Genomic DNA, 13,915 nt, shown 5'->3' with positions numbered 1-13,915 from the left:
TTTTCAGCATATCTGAAGATTGCCCTTAAAGGTGGCGCCTCATAAAGTTTACCGCGAACCTTGTGCATTAAATTTCATCTCTTCTCACTTAGAGGCAGTTTCATCACGCATTTCCGCTAATATTCTCTTAACTATACTCAGGTGTAATTTTTAGGAATTGAATACATACAGGATGGGACGTTCGTAACTATAAAGTCTCCCAGTAAACAATTTGGCCGCATTGTGACCCGCCTGGCCACTGCGCACGGAATCTCCGCGGTAGCTCATGCCGAAGCTGGTGTAGTTGGGGCCTTGTATGGAAGACTGGTCTAACAATACATGCTTAGTAAATGAGTGTTCTGGGAAAGAGAGTTCTGCTTCTGGAAAAGAGAGCCATGGCTATCCTTGACTGCCTAGTAAAGAGCAGAGACATTACACTGCCAACCAAGATCCGTATAACTCACGCTATGGTCTTTCCAGTTGTGATATATGGATGCGAGATTTGGACTGTGGAGAAGGCTGACCGCCGAGGAATTGACGCGTTTGAATTGGGGTGCTGGCGGAGACTCGTGAGAGTTCCTCAGACGGCCAGAAGATCAAATCAGTTGATATTGTCGACCATAAACCCTGACTGCTCATTGGAGGGTCAAATTGTGGGGTTAAACCTCAGCTACTTTGGTCATATGATGAGAAGAGAGGAATCGCTGGAGAAAGATTTGATGTTGGGAAAGGTTGAAGGTCACCGGAGAAGGGGTAGGCAGCGAACGCGATGGTTAGATGGCATCCTCGAGGCGCTGCAGATGAAGTTATGTGATATTAGAAAGGTAGTGAGAGACCGGAAAGCGTGGCGAGATATGGTCCATAGGGTCACGAAGAGTCGGACATGACTGAACGACTGAACTGAACTGAAATAAGTGTAGTCAAAGGAAAAAAAGTTGGCAGTTGTGTAGAAAGACGTCATAAATATTGGGTGCTAACAATATAGGCAGTCTTAAGGAAGACTAGTAGCTTTAAGGTTTATTTTGTAAAGTAAGCGGGGGGGTGGGGGGTGGAGGGGGAGCGTGTACTTTAGAGACTCTATAAACTCCCCTGTTTTCAGACAAAGTCCCCAAGTGCAGTCACACTAGAAGAACGGAAAGCTAGAACTCGTTCAACTTCAAATCATGCGCATAATAGGAGTACTCTACGTAACTGCCACAAATTAATCCCTCTCACTGAAGTGTCGCTCTGCCTCAAACGCAGCTTTCCAGGCTTTCCTTTATTATTAAGACTGATGTGGTGGCATTATTGGTATTGATGTAATTCTTAAGGCAGCTATTCAAACAAAGTTCGCACAGACAGGATTACGTATGTGACAAAGTGTTTTTATGTCTAATTTTCAAGAACTTTTTCCTTTTTCCAGACATTGCCCGTTCTTTGAAAAACCACATGACTCAACAAGCTACGGACGCGAAGCATCACTAATCTCGACGCGATCAAGGTTCTTCAGAAGACAGCATGTGCCCCGCCCCCTCTCTCGAGAAGGAAGAATACCTGATTCCATAAGTTAAAAAGTTAGTTCTTCGATACTAATAAAAAAAATCGAAATACGTAGCGTAGGCTCGACAATCGAAGCGAGACGAAAGGGCACAGAGCCGATGTCGCTAATAAATATAGACGGCGCATGTGATAAGGAGTCACCCAAGAGTACCTCCAGGACAAGAGAAAGCCTGTTTTGTCATATCCTTGTAACGCTGTGCTTTGGTTGACAAAGAAAAAAATACAGTGTTGTGTCCCGTATCTACAGGACAAACGTAAGTCTGTTTTGTGAAACTGTTGTAGCAATGTCACTTTGTTCGCGAATATGTGCAGTGTTGTGTCTTGTGATATAGGATTACAGTGGTGTGAAGTGCTTGGTCAAAGTAATGTTTTGTTTCTACGCCATGTAATATTGCGGCTTTTTTCTTTTGCTTTCCTGTGTTGCCCTTGTGTCACAAGAATGCTGTACACGCCTGCCTATAGCGACACCTTTGGTGATTGTGCCGACTGTGTTGACGTACAAGACAATAAAAATTGCGCCTGTGCTACCTACTTCTACTGTTGTGTTCAATAAAGTCGTTCTTTCAGTTACATCAAGGCTGCGCAAGTTTAAAAAATAAAAACTTGGCGCATGCGAGAACAGTCATACACACAGTACAGCCAACGAGCCTGCGCACTTGGACGCACGAACAAAAAGATGTCACCAGTTAAATGAGCATAGCATAACACATAGTATAAGACACACCGTATACACGCATCGTAAAACATAGTAGTATGCAGATAGTATTATACCAGCTGTGCAATATGTTGTCCCTAGATGTCGCCCTATTGTTCGATGGACTGCTGAGTTCACTTGGCTATAGCACAGTGTAAGTCACAGCGTAACTGGTCTGCAGCAGTCCAGAGTAGAAGAACGAAGAACAAGGCGTCCCAAAGATAGATCTGTCAAAAGTGCTTGCTACTGTGTAGGCGGGGGGGGGGGGGGGGGGGGGGGGGGGAGAGAGAGAGAAAAATATATCCTGATATACAAGGATCCCGGTCAGGTCATGGCCTGAAGTCGATCAGTTGGGCCCTGTACCGAATGACATACGGGAAACGTGGGCAACAAGCTGTGGCCAAAAAAATTGATGGAGTTCAGTAGGAGAAGCAGCTCAGCTCTCTTAGGAATAATCTGCGCGCGTTACAGGTAGTCTGGCGACTGCGTGGCACGTAGCCACGTGCAATATGTACGTATGTTGCCTGCACAGCCTCCACGTATACCTAACAGAGGGGTTGGCTGGAGGTTTTAAGTAGGTGTTGATTGCATAGGACACATGGTAGAGGATTTGCGCATGCCATTTGAAAACAGATACACGACCAGTAAGATTTTGAGAAAGAAAAGGAACGAGACGAATGGTTGCTGGGGGAGCGCGGTGCAACGTTGCTGAGAAACTTGTCGCGAGCGATCGCATACGCCCGTTTGTCTCCTTCTATTTTAAGTGGTGTTCAAATGAGGTCTGTTTAATCAGACAGCTGCGTAGTCCGGGCTATCATAGCTACTTGCGTAAGCCTTTGCGAATGGCTGTTTCAATTTTGTTTACTTGAGGTTTTGATAACTGGAGTTACGGATAAGCAGGCGTAAAAATACTGGTTTTTCGACAATCTTGTGGACCCGTGTTCATCGATTCACGGCTGGTACAGGTAATGCGTTCTAGTATGTGGCGGAGGTTATCTGTCAGGTGATCGTTAATGTCTATGTCGTACTTGTGGCATTCTGCTGCCAAGCAGACCCAATATACGAACATATGGTTGACGTGAAAAAGCGAATCATCCAATTTTCAATTCAATGAGAGAGCGGCAGTCACCAGTGACCTTTCTCTTGTGGTTCAGAACAAGTGGAGGCTGAATTTTCGAGTGAACATTCCAACTCCACGCTGGCAGCGTCGGCTTCAGTTATTATTAGGCCTCGTTGCACGTTAGCTTCTTGACATCCTGGGTTGTTCAGGACACACCAGGGAGTGACGTCATAGGCGTAGACGGCATGTTGGAAACGGGGAACGGCGGCAAGCTTAGTCGAAAGATTTTTCATCTTTTCATCGCCAAGTTAAACAACGTCGGGGACAGGATCGAACCTTGTGGAGTGCCCCGTTCAATGGGAACTGAGGAAGATGGGTTTATTATTCGGAGAAACTATTAAACTTAGTGACCAATCAGCCAGAAACGTTTATAACATAGTCGAACAGGTGCACTCCTGGGTGGGTTTCCCGAAGGTTTGCTAGAAACGTGCTATGAGAGGCGTTATAAAAGCCCCCTTTTTGACAACACCTACAATAATGCGTAGTCGGGCGTAGCTGGAGACTACATAAACGTCCTTGGGTAATCGTGCAGCAATATCTTGGTAGCTCAAGTGTTTGCCCATGCCGATGTCTTTGAGGAGTGGATGCTGAGCATGTTTTAGGTGCCACTGTAAGCGATTGAGCATCATTCTCTACGCAGCCTCCCTCATACAAGAATTCAATGAAATGTTGTGTCAACATGTACAATCGCCACCAATACCAAAGTGACCCGATCCGGTAGGCCGAACATGATTATGCATCAGTTTTGAAGCATTAAAAAAGTAACAAAAAAAAAACAGTTTCTAGCTCCACTACACATGATTATGAATGGGACGAGGCAGCTCTGGGAAAGATTTGAGGAAGCGTAGGTGAAATAAGATATACAGCAGAGGGAGCCCAAAATTCGATTAAAGAACACGTATTGACAGTATAGCCCCATTTTTAGCGTAGAAGAATAAAAAGTTATCATAGTTATATTTTATTTATGGTGTATGTTTTGTATTCAGTGAGGCATAATCTTGAATGTTCAAGAGAAATATATCGCGATTATTGCCCTAAGAGCAAAGCACAATTGCTACAGTCAGATGATCGCAGGACATTCCACTATTCAATGTGCACTGAAATATCACTGTTAGAGAAAAAATTTCCAAACACAGTAGAAATAACTAGGCCGAACATGCGCACATTACGTAGTCGTCCCACCCAATCTGATCAGCTGTCCATGAATACATGCGAGAGCTGTCATCAAGATCGGCCGAGTAGTTTTTAAGCGGGAACATTTATTGGCTCTTGGGTGGCGTGGTCAGAACGTGTAGACACAAAATGTGTACAGGAGATAACGACAATATAAAGATGGAAAATAACGACTACCAGGAAATCAACATAGATCATTAATAATAATAAGATAAGTAACAGCAACTTAGTAGATGGACGAGTAGTCATAGCTATGGTAACCAAAATAATGATAACACATAAGATAGTTGAATACGCGCCACAGCTGTCATCAAGATGGGTGGCCTGTTTTTTAAACGATAACATTTGTTGGCTCATCGGTGGCGTAGTCAGAATGTGCGGACACAAAATGTGTACAAGAGATAACGACGATAGAAAGATGATAAATAACGACTACCCGGTAATTAACAATAAATCAATAATGATAATAAGATAAGTCACAGCAATTTGCACGGGTAGTCATAGCTGTGTCAACCACATTAGTGATTATACATACGATAGTTAGATTAGGCTGATAACATAGCTTATTGAAAATTTGAGTTAACGTTAACGGTAATGGCATTATGTCATCAATTAGATACGGATAAGATGACTGATAGCATAGTGGTAGTCAATGATGGTGATAGTTGTAGTTAACGGTATGATGATATCATAATATTATAAATAAAAATGTGAAACAGCAGAAAAAAAGTAATCATTAAAATGGAATAAAACTAAGATAAAGAATGTAAAGCAATAAGGATAAGACTGATAGAAAAAATTAAATTCAGTATACAAGAAAAAAGAAGTTAAAAGAAAGGTTTTAAAACCGAATATAAAAACGTTTAAAAAGATTACAGCGAAAAACGTAAAGGAAGGAAGTATAAAAAAAGAATTAACGAGACAAAGAGGCGCTCACAGGAAAACAGAGAAGCAGCTAAACAGGAAACAGGCTGCTTTCCAGCCTCTTTCCTGTCTGCTCCTCTGTTTTCCTTTCCTTAATTATTATATCCTGTATTATTTATGTATGCAAATACACAAACTAGCCGAACAATGTGTTGTACTGAAGTAAGTAAAGCAAACTAAAAGCAAAGTTGCAGACATCCTAAAAGTAGAGAGCGCAGAACGAGCTCATAAAGAAACTGGGCATGGAACTCGCAGTTGCTTCCTGATTTCCGCACGTGCGGATATTTAAGAGCACCTTGTAATTCTAATTAACTTTCTAACAGAAAAATAAAAGATGTTTATCAACTGGAAGAGCGTAATTTCATTAACAACACTGTCTGTTCTAGTCTACACTGACAGATGTCGGCCGGGGTATCCAAACCGGACCTCATCGCATAATGGTGTTGTTAAATACGGAACTTGTCGCAGAAAGCATTTCATTTGTGCAACATGTATAGGCACTTCAATCTTATCGGCTCGCTCCGACACGTTTCATTGGGCGTTGTCGTGCTGCTTGCAAGCACCTCTCCTGCCTGAAGCCACCAAGCGCACCAACGGACACTGACCTGAGAATCTGCGGTTCCTTCCTTGTGTCTCGTCTCGCATCTCTGTGGGGCCACTTCCTTACGTTGCTAACTCGGACCATCATCCGTTTCTGCGCCTAGGTACAATGCACGAGTCCAATTTTCCTGCCACCTTGTATAACGAACAGAGGACGCGACAGGCGCAGATAGTGCCCAGGCTTGCGCGAAGGGTTGGCTCTTGGGAACTGCTGGTGGTCACCAAACCATCTTGTCTGCACCAGCAAAGTGCCCACAATATGCATGTCTGCATCTTGTCTGCACGCGTTGAAGATCACGTATATTTTTGAGTATCCGTTCTAAGGGAGTTAGAGCAAAGTTATAGAAGATGGGCGAGAGGACTGAGCTCTTCGATGTGCTTCAGTTGGTAAATGGATGGGCGGGGGGGTGTAAAACCCGAGTGTGATACGGCAACGTGTTTGCAAAGGACAACCTCAGCACAGCGCCAGATCTGGTAGTCCGCATTTAGTTGTGACAAGGGTAGACGGAATGTGGTCTTGGCTGATGTTGTCTAATGCCATTTGTATATCAAGAGCAAGATGGCCCGTGTGTTCTGTTTATGGTGGGTGTTGTTCAGGACGGTGTCTTTCAGGTGTACTAGAATGTCTTAAATTCAGAGATACCGGTGAAATCCGACTTGAGTGTGAGCAAAAAAAGCCGATAGATTCCAGTTTAGGTTGAAGTTACCTAAGGATTACGTGCTCGTAAAGCTTTCCGAGACAGATTGTGAGAGATATGAGGCGTAGCTTGTCTAAGGAAGGCAGTTTTTCGGGTTTGGGAATGAAGCTGATTGCAGCGTGTATCCAAGATGCCAGTAAAGCTCCTTTCAACAGAAGGGAAAGGTTTTTCAAGATGACTGGGTGCATAAAATTCCTTTTCTTTGTGGACTGGCGTACATAGGACAAACCGGCATCCTCTGAACATTCGCCTCAAAGAACACAGAAACGACAAATCTTCAGGGGTGAATGAACACCTCCGGGAATGCGAAAATTGCCGACCCATCTCTGACCCCACACAAGTGTTGTATCGGCATCCACAACAAAGAACCAGAGAGGTGAAGGAAGCATTTCATATTGCCTCTGTTCGGAAATTGTGTCAGCAAGCCTTCGACATAGGTACAGGAGAGGGAAATTGGCTATCTTCGAAGGTTTTGATGCAGATCTTCGTTTCGTTTTTGTTTCTTCTCACTTCAGGTTTTTGGTTCTTAAATAAGCTTCGTTTCTGTTTCAATAAACCACTTGTGAAAAAGGCGGCACTACCGTGTTTTCTTCTCTGTGTTTCTGTGTTAAATAGCACTCACTAAATGTTCCATTCGGCCAACGTTGGATAAGGAAATAAGAAAAGGAACGGACATTCAAGTTGGAATTTCAAGTTTGAATTTGAAATTGACGTTGAAGTAGAAATTCAAGTTGGAAATCGCGGCCGCTGACATCGAAGCTACGAGTTAACGCTTGAAAACGGGCATTGTTTGCTCCATACCATATAAGGCGATTAGCTCACTGCTAGCTGTGTCGTTTGTCAACGCTGATAAAGCTGCACACTTTATTTGTAGTATACTTGGAAGCATGAAATTCCTCTCCCTTTTTGAAGTCGTAGAGCGGCTGCGAGCCTGCGTATAGGCTGTAACAATAAGCAAAGTCGGCGTGGTAGGAATTGTAGCTTCTGCTTCCTAATGCATCATCAGCACTCATCTATAGGTGAAATTTGCTGGCGCAGTCTGTAAGGGTATACTAGCAGCTACGGCCCGGCCCAATGAATGTGTCTACGCGGCTACCTCGCTCCCCATCACAACGTTCCCCGGATTCCCTTGTTTACGATGTGTCAAAAGGTAATTAATCATACAATCCTGCTGTTTTCTATGCATCTCAAATGTTGAGATAGTGACCTAAGTCCCTCTCATTACAAACGCGTCGCATAACGACGGTTCAGGCCTACGATGGGTAGCCGCTGCGCAGTTCGTTCGGATTGCCACTGGGCGCTGGAAACAGTTCGACTACGTTACTCTCTCTGTCGAAATAAATCGTTCCTGAAAATCGCAGTTTTAGCACAAAAGCGGGCAATCAAACAAAACCTGTCTGTATGCTTACGCCCTTTCCGCCTCGTAGCTACGGTGACATCATCTTTTGTTCTCGGTTTTAAAACGGCCTAAAAACAGTGCAGAACGCGCAGACGCAATTCATGCTCGCCGGCCCAGGGGCTGTGCGTCATGGTCTCTACACGTGTCAACGAATTGGGCAGGTTAGTGCTGATCCGAGAAGGACAAAGCCGTCGACGATCAATTGGTCGCTCGTTCTGAAAGCACTCGGCGACGCGCGCATGAGTGAGCCGCCGCTTGTCGACGCGCTCGGTCGCACGTACTGATCGCTTCGAAATCACGGCGTGCAAAACAACGTTATCGAGAACGGATGTCATAAATCAGCGCCTGTGTGCGATGGTCGCCTTCTCTGTTTTTTGTTACCAAGATCGAGCGGCGACCTGTCGTCTCTTTTGTTCTCGTTTCGGCAGGTCAAAATGAGAGCCCGCTGTGCTGCCAAGTACGCCAAAGAATAGTTTAGCGTTTCGGTATTGTTATGCAAGTGGTTGCCGTAGGCGTCCTGATTCACGTTTTAAACTGCGTCGCTTGCAAGGTACAGCCCCCTGCAATTTATAGGCAAACGCACGTCGTTTTCTGTGCATTAGCTAAATTTGCAATAGTCGCGGGGCTTAAGCAATATCATATAACGTGTAGGCTTTAAAACCTTCCTATCAAAAATACAGGTTCCCAACAGGTTACCTCACCAATACGGTAGAACGTCAAGCTAGTTGGTCAGACATGATGAAACACGAAACAGAATAGGTGACAACCCATAGGAGAGGCGTACACACACACACACACACACACACACACACACACACACACACACACACACACGCACGCACGCACGCACGCACGCACGCACGCACACACACACACACCACACACACACACACACACACACACACGCACGCACGCACGCACGCACGCACGCACGCACGCACGCACGCACGCACACACACACACACACACACACACACACACACACACACACACACACACACACACACACACACACACACACACACACACACACACACACACACACACACACACACACACACACACACACACACACACACACACACACACACACACACACACACACACACACACACACACACACACACACACACACACACACACACACACACCACACACACACACACACACACACACACACACACACACACACACACACACACACACACACACACACACACACACACACACACACACACACACACACACACACACACACACACACACACACACACACACACACACACACACACACACCGCACACCGCACACACACACACACACACACACACACACACACACACACACACACACACACACACACACACACACACACACACACACACACACACACACACACACACACACACACACACACACACACACACACACACACACACACACACACACACACACACACAAGGCTGATGCTGCACTGACAACCAATTATTTGTACCCCCCCCCCTAAGACCTTCTTCCTTCTTAACTTCTAAGTACATACCACTTCATCTTTCACTGCCCTCCCAGTGAGCTAAAAGGACAAGTTGACGAGAGAGAATTTGGAAACCAGGGTGATATCTTTGGCTTGTGAGGATTGTGTCAACACACCTTCTGTTCTCTTATAGAAGAGAGAGAAATACTTTTTAGATCACTGGGAGGACAGTGAAATATGAAGTGGTGTGTACTTAGAAGTTGAGAAGGAAGAAGGTGTTGGTGTACAAATAATTAGTTGTCAGTGCAGCATCGTCCTTGTTTATGTGTGTATCTGTGTCAATGCGCCTCTCCTAGGTGTTGTCAACTATTCTGCTGCGTATTTCATCATCGGGTTACCCCACAAGTGTCGTATTACGACACTGGTCGCCCAGCTGAACTACGCCGAACAGAAAATCACTTTCTTATTTTTCTTCAACTGTATGATGTTGATTCGTTTCATTCCTGTTTTGATCTGCAGAAGCGTCGATCGGAAATGCGAAACTAGCGCTATTCAGGCTCGTTTGATAGTCCAACGGCGGCAGCCTAACAACTTTGAAAGCTAACAGAATACCTTTGGCAAAATTCAATCAAGCTGTATCACATTCCTAAGTCCCCTGAGATGGTTACAAGGGCTTCAAAAACTGTGTTAGCAGCCACTTCATTGTATTCGAGACGCACCAATAAATGCATATTTGGTGCGCTCTGTCTCGTTTGAACCCGAACAATTACATAGGCTGACGAATGAGGACATCATGCGAAATATCCTAAACATTTTAGTTTGGACTTAATGCTACATGCGCATAGCCCTCCGTATGTTGCAAAGCAGCGAAGAGGCGTCTTCTATGCAATTCCTCTCTACACCGTGCAATTTTGTTGGCAATTTTCACAGATTTTGCGCCACGGTATGGTGGTATCATAAACTAATCTAAGGAAGATCACCGCGCAGGACATGTGGTTCGTTGCGTTGCTCGAGTGCTCGGCTTCTCTCTACGTTGTAGACTGAGCTTTAGTCTGAAAATATTTCCCGAGAGAACTGTCACTGAATGAGTTTTGCAAACAAGCTAGAACAATTCGTGAGGGTCACTAGGTAATTATTATGGTGCAGTAACTACAGGGAAGACAGGAGAACATCAATTCTTTGAGCTGCAGTGAATCCTCGAAGCACTATAGTCGACAGCACTGTTCTCAGCAGGCAATCAGTATGTCAGATGTTTCACGCAAGCCCACTACTATTCTTCAACAATGGGCTCCGCGATGTAATACGATGACTTTCTCGGAACAGCCATCCCATCCTATTACGACATCAGGAAACAGGTGAAATATAGTAACTTAGTAGAGAGCTAAATTCTAGCAGCGAACTTTGCTATTATGGTACATACGCGCCCTGTGCCCACTCGGAATTTGTAGCTGCTCATTAGCGATAGCCGCATCAGTTCTTATAACTTCGACCCGAGCAATACGCTTCGCGTGCTAGCTCCAACGATTCTGAGCGCGTTTTTTTGAGCATTTCGAAAGCCGCACATTGCGGAGCTCGCTCAGCGATGTCCACTGAGACACTTCGCTTCGTGGCACACATTCGTTGCAGCATTTTCTTTTCCACCCACGCTGCGATGCGTACCGCCGGTCGCCGCTCCAAGCGAGGCATGGCGCGGAAGGTCACGTGGCATTGCGCCAGAGCATAACATGGTTTGATCCACTTCGCCGAGTGCACTCCGTACTCTTGCCAATTTTGAATTGCGCCAGAAATGGACAATCTGATCGAGTCAGAACACGGTGAGTATTTGCATTTTCAAAAAAGAAAAAACTGTTTGCTATATTTAGATCTCACCAGTGTGGGTATGACAGGACAGCGTCAGGGGCCTGCCTCCTACCTGCTCAATTTTTACGAATCCACGTTCACGTAGATAAACTTTGGAATTCGCGTAATCACCATGCAACCACTTCATTAATTCCTCAGTAATCTCACACACACTCATTAGCACACAGTGGTAAGCTACCCCATTAAGTGAAATATCACATGGCATAGATGTAAAGCCCCGCTGTAACAACACAGCGTATAATTTTCCTTCCCTCGGGATCAACGGCGACAGTCAGTCCTAACTGAGCGTGCGTGGAGATTTTAAGGATTAAATGTTTAGCCCACGGTAGCAGGGAGACGAACGGAGGAATGGACGATAGCCACCGCTCTCTTGCTATGCGCTGCTGTGCCACCCACTTATGATGACATGCATAGTGCTAACAAAATCGCAGCCATTTGGAATCGGAGTTTGCGATAGCATGAAAGTAAAACAACCATTCTCCAATCATCGTGTGGTGGCGCGTTAGCCCTCGCTTTGCACAGCTGAACCTCACATGGTTGTTTGAGTCGCCGTCGTTTGGGCCTTAATGCCCGTAAACTCTAGTTCAGCCAACAAGAATGATCCGACACGGTGGTAAACCACATATGACAAAAGGAAAGAGCACGTGGCACTAACCTCCCCCCCCCCACCCTTTCTGTCCCCTTTCTATGTGGCGGCACTGGTGTTCCACGCTTCCCTGCAATATGGTGAAACCCGGGGGGGTGACTGGACCGACAACGGCTTTTGGATGGAGAAGAGGCCTTATAATTGGCGCTTTACAAAAACACAAAACGCGTCATAAGGTCGTACATGAACAACAGCACCGTCATTGTCCGGGCAGAGGCAGGGACTGCTACTTAAAATGGCATAGCTCCATCACAGATCAGCAAGTGAGAACGCGACGATACGTTCATGATGCTTTCCGAACTCTATATAAGGGTGAGTTGCTTTCGTGCACGTAAAGGATATACGCAGTTTGATTTTGTTACTTTATGATTTCATATAGTATCTCGCAAAAAAAAACGTGATCGGAAGTGCCGGCGGCCGGTCGTCGTCACGGCACCTTTCACTCGAACAAGGCCGGTGCAGTATCGCCTGGGTAGATGGAAAATAAAAATACGCCTACACGTGTACAGCGGCAGAAGTTAGTGAGGTTCGGAATGCTGTCATTATCACGGGAACGCCGGCTGGCTGCGAACCACGGTGCGTGAAAGTACACACAGCTAATAAAAATGATTTTTTCTTCTTTTTTTTTTTTGCGCAAAGAACGTCATTGCAAATACGTCGTCCGTGCTTAGACACGAGAGAATCTTGCTGAAGCGTCTCGGAATAAATCAGCGAAACTCTCAAGAATATCCCGATGGCCTTGCAACTTCTGAAATCATCATTGCCCCTTACAAGGTTGTACTGCTTCGTCTTCCATCTGATAATGTACTTCTCAACATCGTATCTCCGCATGATGGTTTACATCGACATCTGTACCGCCAGCTCCTGACTTAAGGATATTTTGCCCGTATTATTTGCGTTCATGATAGAGTTTGCATTCGCCAATATTCAATCAGCCTGGCTTGGACGGTAACTTGTCCGAATAATGTAAAAAAATAGGTCTCCAACCAAGTCTAGCTGGGCGTAAAAAGACTACATGCATAGATGCATAATTTTTCACCCGAAAGCTAGGAACCCGAAGTTGAAGCTGTTGCAGCCGTCATGCTATTAGAGCACAGTCGTATCATGGAAACTCTGGAACCGTTTGATGCTGTACAGATGGAGAGCAAAAAGTGGCTCTGCCCTGTTTTGAAACAAAGGGAGAAAGAAAACTGTCAAATTCCTGGCACACTGAAAGACGTGGTTTTACCTAACATTTCCAACACCTTCGGTGAATTTGAGATTCAGGTCTTGGTAATTATACCGAGCAGGCCTCTAATATGTCCTAGCTGGGTGACATGTACTCCTAGACACGTCCAGCGGAAGTCTCATACGGTCCATTGCACCCAGAGCCGTCGTTTTGTTCAAATAACAGATAGCAGCGTCATGAACTATATATCCCGATATGTCGCGTCGGGGCCACTGGTTCACGGAAGACGATGTAGATTCAGAGGAGGAGTAGGAGGATAAGAGGAAGAGGAAAAGCAGGAAGTTTAACAGGAAGAAGGAACCGGTTTGCTACCCTGCACTGTAGGAAGGGGGTGAGGGGATATAAAAGTGATGGGTGAGAAAGCGATGGGTGAATTCAGTATAATCACATCACAGCGTTATCACGTCACAGTCGTATCACGTAACATCACAGCAAAATCACAGCCTATCGATCAGGTCCGTGGTTTTCATCAGGCGGAGCAGTGCCTACGCCTGACATCTGCAAGCAGCTACTGGCCGACTTCCGATTTGCAAAGTGATGCACTGCTCCCCACCACGTGGTCGGAGGTCTTACCAACCTCGAAGG

General features: G+C 45.4%; 1 protein-coding gene across 2 annotated transcripts in view; it reads left to right on the top strand.

The window, feature by feature from the left end:
- LOC146191257 (uncharacterized) overlaps positions 1-2,049 on the top strand; it is a 93,097-nt gene extending 91,048 nt beyond the window's left edge. For both annotated transcript variants that reach the window (XM_084601742.1, XM_084601741.1), the window contains one exon: positions 1,382-2,049. The gene's annotated coding sequence lies outside the window, so the exon portion shown is untranslated. The remainder of the gene's footprint in view (positions 1-1,381) is intronic.
- The last annotated feature ends 11,866 nt before the right edge of the window (positions 2,050-13,915 follow it).

This window comes from Amblyomma maculatum, chromosome 4, assembly GCF_055883805.1.
Source record: "Amblyomma maculatum isolate TAMU_Amacu chromosome 4, ASM5588380v1, whole genome shotgun sequence".
NCBI classification, from domain to species: Eukaryota; Metazoa; Arthropoda; class Arachnida; order Ixodida; family Ixodidae; genus Amblyomma; species Amblyomma maculatum.
Note: the sequence above shows the minus strand (reverse complement) of the source record. Positions and strands in the feature narration are given on the sequence as shown.